This window comes from Dasypus novemcinctus, chromosome 11 (genome assembly GCF_030445035.2).
Source record: "Dasypus novemcinctus isolate mDasNov1 chromosome 11, mDasNov1.1.hap2, whole genome shotgun sequence".
NCBI classification, from domain to species: domain Eukaryota; kingdom Metazoa; phylum Chordata; class Mammalia; order Cingulata; family Dasypodidae; genus Dasypus; species Dasypus novemcinctus.
The window spans coordinates 18,148,506-18,166,648 of NC_080683.1; the positions used below are offsets into that span (position 1 = coordinate 18,148,506).

An 18,143-nucleotide genomic window follows, 5' to 3' on the forward strand; every position below is an offset into this window, starting at 1 on the left:
CCATCGAATCCTTTTTTTAAAAAAGTCATATAAACATACAAATAAAAACTGTTAGGATATACAACAAAATTTTAATATTGCTATCTCTAGAGAATGCACTATTAGTCAACTTTATAGTCCATAATTAATGCACACATTAATTTTGCATAAACATTAAAAATATAAAAACTGTACAGAAATCCCAGGATGGAGATCTAGACCAGGGTTTGTGGAAGCATTGACTATGTCTTGCTAATTGAACTTGAAAGGGGCAGAAGGACCAAACAGAGCTTCCAGGAAGACACAACATAGGAAAGAGGGAAGCCCTGTTCTCTGTTATCCCAGAGAACCAATATACAGAAGGTATATTTGGGATCCATATAAAGAAGGCTGATTTAAAAATCAGAGCGGCCAAAACAGAAGGGCTGGCACATTAGATAGCAGACTCCTCCTCATCAGAAAGGTACAATCACAGCTTCATGGGAAACCTTCCATGGATACAACACAAAGAATGAACACCCAAAGCAAGATAATGTGGTTGAAGACTTGCAGTCTTGGCTCAATAATTATCAGATAGCTTATTTAAACACAAGAGCAGAATCAAATACTCAAAAGAACACTGACAGGAAGTAGCTATTGCCATCACTCAAAAGTTGTTCCACCTAGAATCTCACATTCCTTCCCATTATAAAACATTATCATAGACCTCAGAGGACAGATGGCAGACTCGGTCATCAGCCACTGCACCTGTGTCACCAGCTCCCTCCCCAGCAGCTGTTCTCCAGAATCTGGTTTGGTGCATGATGCTGAGAAAACAAGAGTCAGTCCTGATGTTAATTCCAGCAGATACAAAGTAGGTGTTGCCTTCTGGAAGGAGAGCTGAGAGAACTGTATTCTTGTTCAGATTTTCCCAAATGTGCCTTCTGTTAGCCACTCCACACATGCCTGGCTTTTGTCTTTTCATAGAAGGCCTTTTGTTTAAAACAACGGATGATACCAACCCAAGATAAATCAACTGAACCACTGGAATGTTTGAAAGCCAGCTGGAAGTTGGACATGGCTTCTCAATACTTCCTTCTCCCAGGTACAGCATTTGAGCTAGAGCATCATCATCTGCTTTGTGTTTCCACTTTGGGAGAATAGAGTGAGCAGGGCTGGGAAAAATGTTTGCACTCCCCTTGGTAACTGTCTAGACTGAGATAGGATTGCAAGCCTATTCAAGGGCAATGCAAGAAGATGGGTAGTAAACAATACTTATTATTTCCAACCCTCTCTCCCCCCTTCCAGTCCCCCTGCCTACACTGAGCAAGCCCCTGTGATTTACTGGACTTGTTTGCTTTCTCAAATCCCTCTTTCCCTTTCCATTATGGAGGTTATGGAAAAATCTTGATTATAAAGCAGAAAGGCAAAAATCAAATAGAGTCTCTGTCAAAATTTTGCAAACTGACTTCTAAGAGAAAAGAGACATAAGATGGGCAATGAAGCAACTTCTAATTCCAAATGCCCAGTGTCCCGAGTAGACTGATGTAACAAGTCTCTCTCCAAGTCAATATCATGAAATTTGGTAAAGGTCTAGAACAGCAACTGAAGCTTCAACTACCTTTATAGTAATCCTTTGAGATGGGGGGATAAAGTGCGGCAATGGGGATGGTTGTTTCCTTATTTCACAAGTGAGACATACCAGGACTGATGGTTAGGCTCCCATGTCAACTTGGTCATAATGGTGCCCCAGTTGTTTGGTCCAGTAAGCACTAGCCCAATTGTTCTATGAGGACATTTCATGGACTTAAATCGTCAGTGAGTTGATTGCATCCATGGCTGATTACATCTACAATCAACTGAGGAGATGGCCTTCAGCAACGAGGCATCTCATCCAATCAGCTGAAAGTTTTAGAAGGAGAAGTGATTTCAGCAGTCAGAAAGAGAATTCCCATTTCTATTTCCTGGACTGCAACCTGCCCTATGGAATTTTGACTCCTTCCTCCCCACAGTTGTCTATAAATTCTACAATTCTATAAAATCTCATAATATTTACAGATATCTCCTGTCTATCTTGTTTCCCTAGAGAACCCTGACTAGTACACCAGGGCACTTACCAACTGGTACTCCCGCGGATGTCCCTATTGTATTCAGTTTCATCTGTCCTGTTTGTGTATATTTGATTAGCAGTGTGAAGGTTGGAGTTGGTGCCAATCATGATAGGAAGAGAGGGAGAAGAGGTGCCTGTGTGGGGGGGTCATACTGATGGAGGATGTGAAAGCAGACAGGGGAGGAACCATGCAGCCTAGAGCTAACCCTGTGTTGAACTTGACCCTGATCAGCATTGACTCCCTATGCTGTGCTGAGGTTTAAGCTTCAAGGCCCCTTGTGGACATGGGTCTTTTTCCAAGGCCCTGGAACAGTTTTTATTTCCAATTCCTTATTTCTACTAATTTTATTGCCCTCAGACCCCATACATCCCGCGTGTGTCTTTGTAATGGTTAAGTTCACATGTCAACTTGCCCAGGTAATGGTGCCAGTTATTTGGTCAAGGAAGCACTGGCCTAATTGTTACTGTGAAGACAGTTCACGGACCTAAATCATCAGTGAGTTGACTGCACCGATGGCTGGTTACATCTACAGTCAACTGAGGAGATAGCCTTCAGCAACAAGAGACGTCTCATCCAATCAGTTGAAGACCTGATTTCAGCAGTCAGAAGGAAGATTTTCCATTTCTACTTCAACGAGCCAGCTTCTCCTGGGGAATTCACTGAAAACCTTCATGGGAACTCCCTGCTTGCCGCCTGCCCTGTGGAATTCAGACTTGCCCATCCCTACAGTCGTGTGAGCCAATTCCTGTAATAAATCTCATAATATTTACATTCATTATACATACATCTTGCTGGTTCTCTTTCCCTGGAAAGTACTTAACATAGTGCCTGGCCCATACGCTGATGTTAATTAATGGTAGCTATTGCTGTTGCCTTACCAAATGTGGCAGTCATCCTCTCAGTCCCTTACACCATAGTCTTGGTCACTATACTCTGGAAAATTCCTAAGTGTGGCAGAATGAGGGATTCTAAGAGGCACTAATTCTGAGGCCAAGTCCCTAGAGGGGGAAATCAACTGCCTGGAGCTTTGCTTCTGCTACTTATTCAATGTACAATCGCAGCCCCAGCTCTTGCGCTCCCCTGGGATCCTCCTCGGTGACAAGCTGTGTTGTGAGGCTCGGCCAGAGGGAGATAAGCACAACACGCCTGTGCTAAAGTACTACCATGTCATCAATTAATAAATGCCAGCACCAGGACATATGCTGCTAGTTCTCTTCTCTTCTACCTGCCAATTCATTCCTTTGGCCCTGACTCAATCTGGCATCCATAGAATTTAATGATTTCTTTGTGCTGATGGCGCCCAGGTCATGAAACGGTTCATGTTGAACTTTCTGCTGCGGTAAGAGGGAGGGGGCATGCAGAAGAAACCAGAGTGACAAGAACATGTTGGAAATGTCACACGAGGTGGCCTAAATTCCTTCAGTCTGCATTGGAAATCTTCTTTCCAAAAGACTTCCTCTGAGTAGCAGGACTGGGTAATTGTCAGACCACAGCAAGTGAGCCTGGGGCCGGGGCACCCCAGGATCACTAACATCCCGGGGACTTGATGGATTCCCAGTCCTTTAACTGCTTTCTTCCCCTCTCCCCATAAAGATTTATTCTGTACCACACACAAAATGCACTGGGTAAAATATGTGATGAGGAAACAAGGGGAATAGTTCATAAATATTCTCAGCCATATGCAAACAATCTCAAATTTATTTTTCTCTTTTTTAAAGAAGGGGAAAAAAATCCACCCATTCCCTGATCACTTCCAGATTCATTGAGGTTGATATTATATAAGACCCAATATTGTTTTCTCTTCGTAGAGAAATAATGACTTGGAAACAGCAATTTGAGCTAAGAAAATAATATACTCTTACCAGGGCATGGAGTCTGAATGGGGGCCCGGGAGCCAAGACGCTAATCCAGCCTCCAGCAAACTCTTGCAAGTGCGGCTCAGCCCTAGTTTGCTGGCAGGCTCCGTGCAGCCGGGATGCTGCTGAGCAAAGGGCCGTGCACTTCCCCTTAGGCTCCAAATCTACTTGCAGAGGAGTAGATGTCAAAGGTGGTCTTTGAAAGGGCAACAGCAGCTCTGTGCCCCCAGGTTGCTGCACTCTGTTTTTCTCCCACGATTTTCCTCTGGTAAATGAGCTTGAGAGATAAGAACCAGTGCCTGCAGCCTGGTCAGGTGTCTGTTCAACAATCCCCTGGAGAAGGAGATTGAGGCTGTTGGGGGCTGACTCCAGGCCAGATATCCTCTGCCCAGTTTTGTTCTTTTCATTGCTTCAGTCCCATTCCCCAGCGCCCAAAAGGAAATGCACTCTCTATATTTCTGAAGGGGGCCAGGGATGTTTATGCCATCTATCGTTTAAATACACAGCAAACCTGCTGAGATGGGAATTATTACGCATCTTCATTTAACAGGCAAAGAGACTGAGTTTTAGATTTACCCAAGGTGTGCCCACATGCCTGTATACACACGGACACATGCAGGCACACACACGTGCACACATGCAGGTACACATGCACATGCACTTCAACCACTGAAGGTAGCCCTGGGATGTATAAGGAAAATGTTCCTTGTTTTTTTTTAACTGCTGTGGTCTTCCTTAGGTGCTCCTAACCCCTGGGTAGTGAAAAAACAACAATGTAAATTTAGTCCATTCTGGATTAGAGCTTAATCTGATGTAATGATCTAAACAGTGCTTTCAAAGAATTCTCGGTCTCTTTTGCAAAAAAATGCCTAGTTTTTGAGAGCCTCTTTCTCCCCTGCTCTTCTCCTTGAGTATATACAGAGGGATGGGGCTCCCGGAGCTCGTGGCACTGGGGAGATGGGAATCTGAGATCTGCGAGGTGGAGGCTCTGGGGAGCTAACACAGGTCCTGCTTCTCACTTAAGCTGCACTCCTATCTCCCTTCCAGATCAGTCCTGATGATGTCAATTCTGCGATGAGAGACGGGGGAAGGGGGGTCGGGGAGAGGGGGGAAACTGTGCTTCCGGGCAGCCTTCTTCCAAAGCAAGCCTTCCTAGACATTACCCTACTTCCCTGAATGCCCTGCCTCTCTTTTCCTTCATCTCCAAATCCTCTGGGCCACAGGTTTCTCCATGTCAATTAGCTCATCAACCGCAAAGTAGCAAGTCTCCTAAAGGCAAGGGCAGAGGAGCTGTCTCCTCTACATCTCGGGGGAGTTCTATGAACTGTCTTCCAGGCTACAAAGGACAGACAAAGGAATTTAGAAAGTCTCAAGACAACAATTGGCTTTCTTGTTGAAAATACTATTTTCAATATCAGAAGCTCAATATTGAATTCCTTTTCTCTTATAGAATTAATTCTATAGAAATCCTAATTTCCCCATGGGCAGATGGATGCCTAGGGCAGATTAGAATAAGGTATTCAGAGAAGCAAAAGAGAAAAGTGTATATATTTTTTCAAAATATTAACCCATTTATACAAGTTAGGAGCAGAGCAAGGATTTTAAACTGTGCTGTTGGATTCCAAAACTGAAGCTTCTTCTACCCTGCAAGGCTGCCTCTAGGGGCCAAGGACTGACCATCTTCCTTGCCTGCTGCAGGACTTTCATACACATCTGTATTCCTCTGACCAAAGTTTGGTTATTAGGATATCGTTCCCTCTTGCCCTACCTTCCAGCTTATTTGATAACATATTTGGATACTAAGTGAAAGACAAGAGCAAGAGATCAGCTCAAGACGGATGTTCAGGGTCTGAAGTCAAGCTTACCTGAACATCCCAGAACTATTCAAGTCTAGGGAGACTCCTGGAGAGTTCAATGATGTTCACTCTCTAGTTTTTCCCTACATGCCGGTGACCTAGACTTCCCTGGAAACATCTCTTTAGGTTTGGCCCTGTTCTTTCTAGGCTATATGGGTGTGTCCAATTTTCTTGGCCTGATATTTTGGAGGATTCACGTCTACCTTTAGCATCAGACCAAGAACACTGCACTTGGCTTTACAGCCTGAGAAGAGGATGTTGTCATATTGGCCCTGGCTGTGAATGACCCAGGCGCTCACATGTGGGACACAATTCTCAGGCCTCCATTTCTAGGCATGGTAAAAACAGGAAAGACATACAGCAGTTTATGAGAAAGTAAAATGCAATGGCAACATCAACAGATTCCCTGCTCTTCCCTTGTGTGACATCAGCTGGGTCAGAGATGAGTCTGTGAGGCCCACTGCCATGGACATTATTTATTTGTTCTCAAAGGGATTTGGCTTTGGATGAAGGGGTGAATTAAATGACAAAGTCCTAGGGTTCCTTCCAGTTAGGCCAGTCAATGATTCTTTACTTGGAGTGGGGATTCAAGTATTAATATTACAACAATGGTAGATTGGGATCTCCATCCCTCTTTGGTGGAGAGAAACACTGGGTGAATGGAGGCACTCCACGGCAAATTTGTGAGGGATTTAAAGACTTTTCTTTGAGGGAGAGACTATGTTCTTCCCTGAGCTCTATAGGGGATCCTTGTAACAGACCATTTTTTGATATAGCCCCTCAAGTCAATCTGATATATGGCCTATGTTAAGAACTATTTTACTTCTACCAAAAAGCAAAACAAATCAAAAAAACTTTTTTTTTTTTAATAAGAGTCTTTGGCAATTATTTGGCTGTGTTTAAAACACCAGCATGGTAAAGTATCTAGGATAAATTCATAAATGTATACTATTTTCTAAAGGGTAATTGAAGGTAGAGATAATATACACAGTTCCAGAATCTGATAATTTTCCAAATCTCCTAAAAGCCACAGTAAATTTGAAGAGAAAGATGACCACTTAGGTCTTCAAATTTAGGATTCCTTTCCTGTATACAGTTTGTAACATGTAGGCTCCCAAAATGTTTATTATTAACAGAAGGAGAGAGAGACAGAGAGATGGAGAGAGACAGAGAGAGAGAGAGACTGACTCTGAATGGAGCCAGCCAAAAGAAGGGAAACTGCCAGGAGAAAATGTGTTCCAGATTAGGGAACCCAGTTTAGACTCTAGTGACGGGGCTGTGGCGCCCCCTTCTGGCCTGTCCTTAAGCAAAGAAAATTCTTCTGCCTCTTCCACAGCGAAACATGTATGTGTGTTTTCTATTAGGCTTTCCAGAAACTCATAAATGGTTGTAAAACCCATTGTGCTAATAGAAAGAACGACATAAATGCTGACTGAAGCTATTAATGCTGGTTGTAGTTTATGGAGCAGACTGAATCAGGCTGAAAACTGTGAGTATTTTATGGTTCCTTTATAACAGGTTATTTTTAAGTATCAGGCCATCGATTACATTTAGTGCTGAGTTCAAACGTTTGGAATGAGCTAGTCAAGGGTGATTCTAACTTTCCTGGGCATCTGTTCCAGTGTTTAGATCCAGAGACTTTCTTTCTCTACTCTCCCTCCCTCCAAACACTTAGGCTGAAGCAATTTAATCACACTTTGTTGTGCTTCATCTTCAAACAGTCATATCTTTTTATATAAGAATCATTATAGATTTAGAGAGTGCAAGTATATTAAGTACTGCCCTGCCTCTAAATTTAAATAATTACGGCTTTTGGCCATTTTGTGGATATCCTCATCCTCTGCTCCAGCTGCCCATTCTCTTTGGTTCAGTAAAGATATTTATTGAGTGCCCTCTGTGGGCCAGGTTTGGAGTCCCCTGTTCCTCATGGATTGCTGGGTCAGGACTCAGACAGGAGCTGGGGTGGTTGAGCTCTTTAGGAAAACACACATGGATGACATCCAGTAAGTATTTGTTGGTTTATGAATGGATTTGACCATGGTTTCTGAAATGACCTACTAGTTGTAAAACTCTGCACCACATGCATTTTAAATAATGGATTGTATCCAGTGTGTAATATGTGATCAAGAGCACAGACCACGGAGCCAGCTTCCTCGTTGGGATCCTAGCTTCGCTACATCCCAGCCTGGGCAGGTTGCTTAACTTTCTTGTTCCTCAGTTTCCTTGTCTGTAAAATGGAGATCATGACACAGCACACCTTAGAAGGGTGTTGCGGGTGATGCTGGCGTAAATGCCCGTGGAGGGCTTAGAACAGTGCCTGGTGCAGCCGTGAGTGGTGATTCCAAGGTAGAAGGACCGAAGAAAATGAAACAGTTAATGAGTTCTTAGGAGTCACAAGAAAAAACTGAGTCTTGCCTTTGGTCTTGCCTGATAAATACTGTGCTTGACTCATTTTCTGGCCTGAGGAAGTCACCCCAGACGAACTGTGCAGAGCCTTTCCTTGTGTTCCATCGACGCTGACATTAACAGTGATATTCAGCTGGTCCTTTCATTCTGACTCTGCAGCCGTAACCACAGTCCCGCCAGAGCAAACCTTCCTAACAGTCGTGAAATGAGGCAGCTTTAGAGGAGGAGCGAGGTGGGGGTTGGGGAGTGACCAACACTTTGGCGGAATTCCCCAGACATGGCACAATTCTACATGGACTCCCCCCGCCCCATCACTCAACGCCCCGGGAGCCCTCACTTGCCACCACACAGGTTACGGTTTGGGGGCAGAAACACTCTGTGTAAGTTGTACAGCTTTTATGACGTGAGTTTTGCATCTTCTGAAGTTTGAAGTAAAAGTGTAGCAAATTTATTATAAAATGTTATACTTCTATTTCCTAAAGTCTAGGTGTGGTCATGATTCAGATTCGATCGATCCCAAAGGAGAATTAGAAGTAATGTGTCTTTTTTGGAGTGACTAGATCAGATATTTTCACCTATCAACCTTAGTAGAAAGTGAATTACATGCAAGAATCTACTCTGCTCTTCTTTATTGCAAACAGAGCTCCAATTTTTGGTGCTGAATAAGTATTTGTTGAAGCAGTAAGTTATTTAGTAGGGTTTGAAGAAAAGCAAGGTACCCTAAAGTCAAGTGCCTCTATAGCCCTCTAAACGACGAGGTAACTGGCTTCACTCTTTAAATGCCCTACAACAGTTCCCTTTCTAAGTGTAATGATAGCACTTGGTCTCTTGGGGTGGCTGAAGGGGCTCCACTTGTTTGTTCTCAAATACTCTCCCCTGCAGGGTTCCAGCCTCTTCTTCGTCAGAGCTGAGAGGAGCATAGGTCAGCACCCATCTGCACCTCTCAGCCAAGAGACAAAGGAGAACTGAGGCCAAGGCCACTGGCAAAGGGTTGAGTAAGGCTTGTCTCTGACGTCCCCACAACAGCGACAAAAAAATGAGTAGCCGTTCGAGCCGGTTTTGTCCATGGGCATGCGCCCATCCGAGTCAGAACCAGACAAATCAAATGATTTGACACCCCAACCCCCAGAATATTCAGGAATGGAAGAGAGCCGAGAGAGCTACTTCTTGCTATGATCCGAATCATCAAATGTTTCCTTGGCCAGAGTGGCCATCCAGCTTCTAGCGGTAAGAACATTCGAATTTAGCCTTCCGTGTTCTCTCTGTTGACTCGTGGTGCTTTCACCCTTAACACTGAATAAAGTTTTCCTTTAATGTAGTTGTGAAAAGAAAAATACCACTTCAGCGAACACCACCACCACGACAGTCTTGGTGAGGGGAGCTGTTCTGATTCTCACACTCTTTTATTAATTGGTTCTAAATGAGATTATCTTGGTTTTTTCCCTACTGTGCATCTTGATTTAATATAACACAGAGACTATAAAAGCTGGAGTCATAGAACATCATAAGCTTTAAAAGGGGATTGGGGAGTCTCCAATAAAGATAATCAAGAGAAGGGAAGAGCCTGTAATGTGGCGCAGAATTAAAAAGCAGGAGCTGTGCAGACTGGAGCAGGAAGCAGCTTGAAGTGCCCTTGACACTGACGGGCTCTTTCAGCATCTCTTGGCTGAAAGAGTAGATGGGGTGGGGGTGTCTTCAAGTGTTTGGGATATGGTTCATTCATTGAAGCAAACGTTTACTAAGCACCTACTTTGGGCCAGACCCTAAGCTGGGCTCCAGGGATAATATGGATGAATGAGACACTTATCACATTGGCTCAGGGAGACGGCTATGGAGAGCCTGCCCCTCAGAGCATGGCCCACCCACTGAAGGGGAATTGTCCCAGAACTCTCAGGCCCCACCCCAGACCCGCTGCATCAATAACTACATTTAACAAGACCCCCTGGGGCTTCGTATGCACATTCAAGTTGGATAACAAGACAGACAAAAAGAAGTGCTGCTTTGCCCATAACGCTTTAACATATGGGTCTCTTTAGCTAATGAGGCTCTTCTGGCTAAAGCCATAAAAAGGCTGGAGGTAGGTTGGGGGGCCTTCCTGAAAGATAGCTCCAGAGCATATTTTCAAAGAGAACTAGGCATTTTAAAGTTTTGTGTAGCAACCTTTTTTCCCCCAACAAATTGTCCCCCTCAAAGCTGCTGATAAATTCAGAATACCAGATTGGATTTACCTGTGGGTCAGTTCTTAGGTTTTAGTAACATTAGTTCATAGCAAACGAGTTTAAAAGCTGAGAAACGCCTGGCTTGTCGGGCCCGTTGTTGGTTCCATCATGGCTTTCTCTTAAGGATTTTCCCCATGCTTTGGCTTTTCCTTGTGCGAAATGGGTGTTTGAATTTCATATATTGTCATTTCCAGCCCTAGCTCTACCCAAATTGGGGGAACCTCTTCCACATGCTGATTTACCCAGAGCCATTCTCCACTGAGAGTCCACAGAGACCCGGGGGATTTTTTTCTCAAAGTTATGTTCTAATCAGAGAGAAAGGGCTCTCAGAGCAGTCACTGTAGAAACCAGCTGCGACACTCCTGACTTACACACACACAGTGAAATGCAGACACACACCCACGTACATACTATTGTGCATCCGTGGTCGAAACACTATGTGCTTAACGGCAAAGCTGGGAGACACATACCGTGTCCCATCAATAATGTAACAACGTGTAAGCATTTCCTTTCTAACTAATTGATAAATGTTCTTGCTGCTAGTATATGGCAGAACACACACACATATGTGTGTGTGTATACACACACAGAGAGAGAGACATATTTAGCTCCCAGGTGTAGACCTCACAGACGCTAGAGCTGTCAGGCACACAGGACGAGGGAGCAGTGGCGCGATGTGAAAGGGCATTGAACGTGGGTTCAGGTTAGTCATTTAATGTTCCTTTAGTCCCCGGGTTTTGATCTGAGGCCAGGCCAGGCCAGGAGCTCTCTTTCTGGTCAGACGCCGGGAAATTCCACCACACAGGGAATGGTGTTGGCGGTCTCTCCTCCGCTGGGGGGGGGGGGGGCGGGAAGCCCACACAGCGCCACACGGCTCGTCCCCTAATGAATGTGCCCACCCACGCAGGACCCACCTTCCCCATCCCCGTCCTCGTCCTCCTCCCTCCCCGCGTCTGCCCCGTTCAACACCGGGGCCAGCGCCAACCCCTGCCCTGATGACTGCCCAAGGATTCATTCTGGAAACCAAAATTTGTTAGACTGTGAATGGCACACACCCCACCTCGATAATGAACCAAATCAAAGACCCTCTGGAGGACATGCCCTGGGCGGCTCCTGGCCTGACTGCAGGGGCCAGAAGGATACCCCCCTTTCCCCTCCGTCCCTCTCTTGGCCTCGAGGACCCTCCGTACTCTGCAGATACGCCAAACCTACCACCGAGCTCAGGTTATTTGTTTTTCCTTGCAAGAATGCTAATCAAAGCAAAACTTCAAACTACAAACAAACAAACAGAATACCCCGCGTTGGCTGTTTGTACGCAGGGGCTGCCAGGGAAGGCAGCTGAAGGGTTCCTTTATGACCGGAGGTGTTTTTTGAAATGAGGCGGCAATGCCTGCTTTATGAGGAAGTGGCAAGACAGTCACGTCGTTATCCTCACTGCTCCGACCACACGAAGCCCACAAGATAATAGCCCACCGCGGGGTTTGGGGGCCACAGCTGAGCTCTTCCCGGGAGCCAGTCGTCCCAAGCTGGGACACAGCTGTCCTGACCGAGTAAACACGGAGCCCCGCTGCCACCCAGGGACTTCTGTCCCTGAGGGCCCTGCAGGACACTGACAACATTCACATTGCTTTTAACATGCTGCCTCAGTTTCCCCCTGGATCCCTGCCCCACTCCCCTGCAGATGCAGCCCCCCAAGGCAGGGGGCGGAGGGCTGGAGAGGCGGAAGAGGAGAAGGCATTAAGCGCCTTGCGGTTGAAGTGCGTTGGAATAATAAACACTCTCTTTTAAACATGCTTGCCTCATCCTGGGGATCTGGGAGAAATGCTGCACCTCAGTTCCCCACCACCCTCCGGCCCCTACCAACTGACTGTCCTGACACTTTGGGGGACAGCACTAGGTTTTTGATATTAAGGGCTCATTAGTTCTAGGCTAACAGCCCTCCCAGGCTGCTCTCAATCCTTTTAAACACGCTTCTATTTTAAGTCAAGGAAGTCTGGAAATGTAAAGATGAGCGCTGGTAGACGGAAGGGAGGAAAAGGAGAAAGACGCACGTGGAGGCACTTGTCACCAGGCAGCCAGCGGCCTGGGGAAGAGCCATCAGCTCTGGCGGCCATGCCTGCCCTTCCTTAGTGGGGGATAGAGAACGGAAGGCGGCTCCGAGGCCCTACAAGACCTGGGCTCTTCAGGAACCCTGTGCAGAAGCTGGGGCGTTGCCCAGTCCCTGCCTGCAGAAGCTGCTGGGAAGTCGGCGGTCCTCCAGTGATTAGCTGACTCCAGTGCGGATTCGCCCATTTACCAGAAGAGGGCAGCACGTGCTTCCCCACAGGACAGAAAGCTGAGCAGGGCCAGCACACCAGGGAACGTGGGGGAGGGCAATCGAAATTAGCAAAAGCAGTAGCAATAGTTAACACTTGCAGGTTCCTACTGTGTGCCAAGAACTGTCCTAAGTACTTTACATGCATTAATTCATACAAGCACTCCTAGAAGGGCCACTGTTATAATCACCGTATTAGAGATGAGGAGGCTGAAGCACATGAAAATGAAGAGAAGCTGCTATTGTAGCCTCTGACGGCCCAGGACAGAGATGTGCAAACTGAAGTCCACTGGCCAAATCCAGTCCCCTGCCTGCTTTTGGATAGCCCTCAAGCAAAGAGTGGTTTTTACATTTTTTTAGATAGTTGTAAAAAAATCAGAAGAAAAATATTTGTGACACGTGAAAATTATGTCCAATTCAGACTTCAGCATCCATAAATGAAGTTTTATTGGAACGCAGCCAGACTCATTCGTTTATGTCTTGTCTACGACTGCTTTCCTGTCCCAACAGCAGAGGTGAGTAGTGGCAACAGAGCTTGCATCACGCACACAGCGTAAAACATTCACTATACAGCCTTTTATCAAGAAAGGTTGCCAGCCCCCGACCTAAGAGATAAGCATTGCTTCCTTCCAGGCAAGAGGGCCTGGGAGCAGAGTTGAAGCTTTACTAAATATTAGGTTAGTATGTAGTTACTCCAGGTGGATATGGAAACAACATTGACCCAGATTTCCTTTCTTTCCAACAGAGTAGCTCAAGATCACAACAGAAGGGTGGGTTTGACATTCCATGTATAGCACCAAGAAGGAATCGAATGTTAGATTTGGAAAGGTAATTGCTTACCGTATTTCTTCAAACCTAAGATGCACATTTTTCATGCTGCCATCTTTGAAATCAGGTTATGTCTAACAATGGAAGGCATGGCATAGTTTAAGTGAAAGCATTTTTTGTTAGGGCACTTTGAATAATAGTGTCTTACAATCCATGGCATCCTCTTTATCTACCTTCACTGGTGGGAAAATCACTTCTTTAGAAGGCAGCCCACACCTCAGATTTAATTTTCCACTTCTTCCTAGTTTTGAGCTAAAGTTTGGGGCCCCACTTTTCCGTGCATCAGATGGAGATGCTTTTGCTTAATATACTTACTTAAGGGGTCCTGTAGATTTTATTAAAAGAGAGTGAATGAGGAGTGGGATATGTTGGGATGAAGGCACCTTGATCATGGGAGAGGGTGGGAGGGGTAGGGAGGAGCAAAGCAGGCTGCAGGAGGAGTCTGTGTGCCTGCACAGCTCCACTAGCCAGGAGCACATCCTGCTGAGGGACACACCTCTTAGAAGACAGAAGTGATTTGATGATTTGGGCCTGAATGGAGAAGCAGACAAGGACAAAGCCAGGACTGCAGCTGCTGCTGGTTTGCCTCTGCTACCTTTCACGAAGGCTCTAGGAGATGACGAACTGGTGTTGTGAACGTAATGACCACAATGAAAGCCTTCAGGCACATTCCCATCAAGGGGAGATTTTCATCGCAATTACGAGATGAGCTCACTGAGGTTTTCAGAATAACTGGAGAACCTTCTTCCATGATATGTGGTTGCGATCATTAATTCTCCCAGAATAAACCCAGAGAGCACACTGCTCACTTCCAGATCCTAAGAAGGGGAATTTTAAGGAGGGAGAAACCTCATTCCTCTTTCAGAAACAGAACCAAGACTGATCAAAGAACTGCATGGTCAGTCCGTGGGTCAAGCCAAGGCCAATAGCTTGGAGGCTGTGTGATCTATGATACGTTCACTTTCCTCGGCGGTGGCAACCAAGTTTGTAGTTTGCACTGGGGAGGAGGCAGAACAGAGAGCTAAGTGCTATCCAGGTGCTTTTCATTTGGGGACATGTGCCCTGGATTTTCTGGGACAGTATCAGTTTCTTATAATATAATTATTGTCAATGAAGGCAATTTGTTAGCTGTCTGATTTTCAGTTTGGAAAATACGGCCAGTGCAATTAGAACTAATGAAGGGCAAGGGCTGGAGAAACAACCTGAACTGCGTATGGTCCTTGCACCCTGGACACATAGCACGGTGCCCTGCTGACCACAGAAGCCTTGTGGAAGTACTTCGTTACAAAGACTTTAGGAGGAGTATACTAGGACATCACAGTGTCTTCCATAAAAACAGAATTGCATGCAACCTGGAATGACAAGGGGCATAATTCTGCAAACACAGCTCATCATGGTATCAGTCATGCTGCAGGTGGGCAGACACAGGCAGGCCTGCTCCCACATGCTGGCGTGGACAGAGAGGAACAAGGGGCTTGGTGACATGGGCTTGGTGCTGCAGGCAGGTCTCGTTGGTCATCAAGAGAAGACGTGGAGATGAAGAAGAAAAGGGTTTTCAGGTGCAGAGCACGCACAGGGGAAGAACAGAGAGAGGGGTATGGATGGAGACAGAAGGGTAGGTTGCAGATGGTGCCTACGGAGGACAGACAGAAAAGTCAGGTCAACGCGGCGTCAGCTGGGCCTGGAGCCTAACAAGGGCATGAAGGGAAGTCACAGAAGGAAAAGGCCAAAGAAAATGAAAATAATGACTTGTCCATGCCTGTGACTTGAGCCCCTAAATCAGGAATATTTGTTATTCTTCTGGGAGGTTGGTTTATTTTTATCTTCTGGGGCAACCAAACTGCGACTAACAAGGGGCCCCTTTTTGTTTTGTCTGCTAGAAAGTTGAGAGGCAAATTTGCTGCCTGCCATACATGTCAAGCGCTCAGGGTACAAGCTGCTTTTACTGCCTTGGCTGACCCTGAGCTCCAGTTTATGGTCCTCCCTTTGTTTTCCTTTCTCACCTCCTTTTACTGTATGTTGATTTGCTGTGTTTTATGTATCTCTGTGAGTAGCTATAAAGACTTTCTGGAACAAGTGGAGTATAAATTTTAAAATAGAAGGAAGGCCCCCCAAGGCAGAGGAATATGGAGGTAGAAACATGAAAGAAAACTACCTTTGAAGGAGGAAGAGAAGGGGAATTCAAAGGAAGCCTTGAAAGACTGAATTCATCCAATTAGGGGGAAACACCGTTTATTACTGAAATAAGTGATACAGGCAGCCTGAGAAGCCTGGGAAGTCTGAGATGTAAATATGTTGGATTCTTTAAAACAGAACATGCAAATACTGTTAGGGAAAGCCACAAGGCTGCATAGGGTTTATGAATTAGATACAAAGAGAATAGATTTGAAAATCATTAGACCTCTAAGTAGGGGTAAGAGAGTGCCATGGAAGGGAGCATGTATAAAAAGATCAAGGATAGGAAATGGTGAATGTAAATGGAGTAGGAGAAATATTGGAATTTCGTCTTAGTCTATGTGCATGTGCTTGTGCACTTCTTCCTCGACCAAAAAGAAAATGAGCAAAAGCACATGGGAATGTGTCACTAGTACCAAAGCAAGGATGGCAATACTGGGTGGGATTATTAACTGCATCTGATGGCAATGATAAGGGTAGAAGGGATCAAAAAGGACTTTAAAATTAGTTAAGAATAGAGAATTAAAGATGTGCATTAGATCCATTTGCTAATAGCCTTGAATGTGCAATATGTATAAAAAGTAAAGTAAACTAGTAGTAATGATAGGTTTGAAGCATAAGGATAAAGGAAGATTGTGAAAAATAAAAGATAGTCTCTCTTATCAGATTAGGGTGAGTAGCTTGAAAGGAATTATCTTGAAAGCCAGGGTATTTGGCAGAGGTTTTTAGAATTCATTCAAAATGCAGTTTGACTATTGTGACTACTAATAGAAGAAATTGTGTCATTGATGGGGAGAGAGTAGTCACAGTAGTTGCTGAGGGCAGGGAGTGGGAAGAAGAGATGTGATATGGGGCATTTTGGGGACTTGGAGTTGTCCTAAATGATATTGCAGGGTCAGATGCTGGACATTATATATCCTGCTGTAGCCCACTGAATGTACCGGGGGAGAGTGTGAACTACAGAGTAAACTAGTATCCACGTGGTCCTGCAATGCTCCAAAACGTGTTCGCCGGGTGCAATGAGTGTGCCACAATGATGGGGGAGGTTGTTGGTGTGGGAGGAGTGGGGTGGGGGGGTGGGTGTATATGGGAACCTCTTATGTTTTTTATATTGTAACCTTTTATGTGATGCATGTATCTTCAAAAAAATACAATTTACAAAAATGATGGGGGTGGGGGGGGTTATATGGGAACGTTTACATGATCTATTTAATTAAAACAAGTGTTGTTTTAAATAAATAAATAAAAATGCAGTTTGAGGATAAGAAATGCAAAATGTAGGGCAGATATTTAGAGAGAAGCACAGAACCTCTTATGAGATGACAGAAGGTGAGAAACATGTTGAAGTAGGGTGGATAAGAAACTGCCCAAGGGAAGGAATAAAACCAAAGAACCAAACTGACGTCCCAGGGGCAAAGGCTCTGGAGCGAGTGTGCGGTAGAGAAGCAGGGAGGTGGTGAGCTGCGGGGTCTAGTGGGCGGACTGCCCGGACCCAGGAACGGGGCGCTGTCTAAGAGCAGCGCCAAGAGGTGAGGGTGCTTCACAGTGATGCCAGCGAAGGGAAGATGGAGGCCACGCAAATGCGGAGGAGGACACGGCCACGCTGGCCAGGCAGGAGACGCAGACCGCACGATTCGGGGTGAAGACAGAATTGACTGCGGGGTAAATCAGGGACGTTAGGGGATACACCAGAGGTGGCATGGCTGAAACCAGTGTCCCCCCTCTGACCCTTTGTGCGAGTGCTCCACAGCCCTTCAGTATTGAATAGGAGGCAATGTCCCCCTGCTAGATGGAAAAAGTAAAGTGTGGGGCCCGGGGCCTGGAATCCTACAGCCAAATCTAAGTGCAGGGCTGCCCTCTCCCACCTTGGAGCTGTCCTTTGTCAGGGCTAAGACTACCCCCTCCCCGTGGGTGCTGGATCCCATTCCCCGATGCCTCCTGCTGCACCTCCCCCTGTGCAGAGAGACGGACCTGGCTTCCTGGGTCATTCTGGACTCTCTCATGCTGAATCTGGGTCCTGGGCTGATTCACAGGAGAAAAGCAGTGGAGACCTGAGGGCACGGTCAGGGAGCTGCGCATAGCAGGCAGAAGTCACCCACGAGCTCCTGGCGGCATCTAGACTCCAGGCCACTTCCTCTTGCAGAGAAGCTTTCCTTCCTCATCTCCAGGAGTCCATCCCCGCCTGGCTCTCCTCCTCCCTCACCTGCTGGACCTTCTTCATCATCCTCCCTGGCCCCCCTTCCTCTGCCTTCATGTGTGTGATCCTTGGGCATCATCTTCTCGCTTGTGATCTGAGTAATCGGCCATCTATGTTTAACTCCACTACATTTTTAGTTCGGCCCTCTCTCCTAAGCTACAACTTCTCTGTCCCTGATGGTACTCAGAACAACTACTGATGTTCGATCCCAACAACAGCCATT

General features: G+C 45.8%; 1 protein-coding gene across 2 annotated transcripts in view; it reads right to left on the reverse strand.

Annotated features, from left to right (window-relative positions):
• CLIC5 (chloride intracellular channel 5) overlaps positions 1-18,143 on the reverse strand; it is a 150,626-nt gene that overhangs the window by 10,674 nt on the left and 121,809 nt on the right. The window lies entirely within an intron of this gene.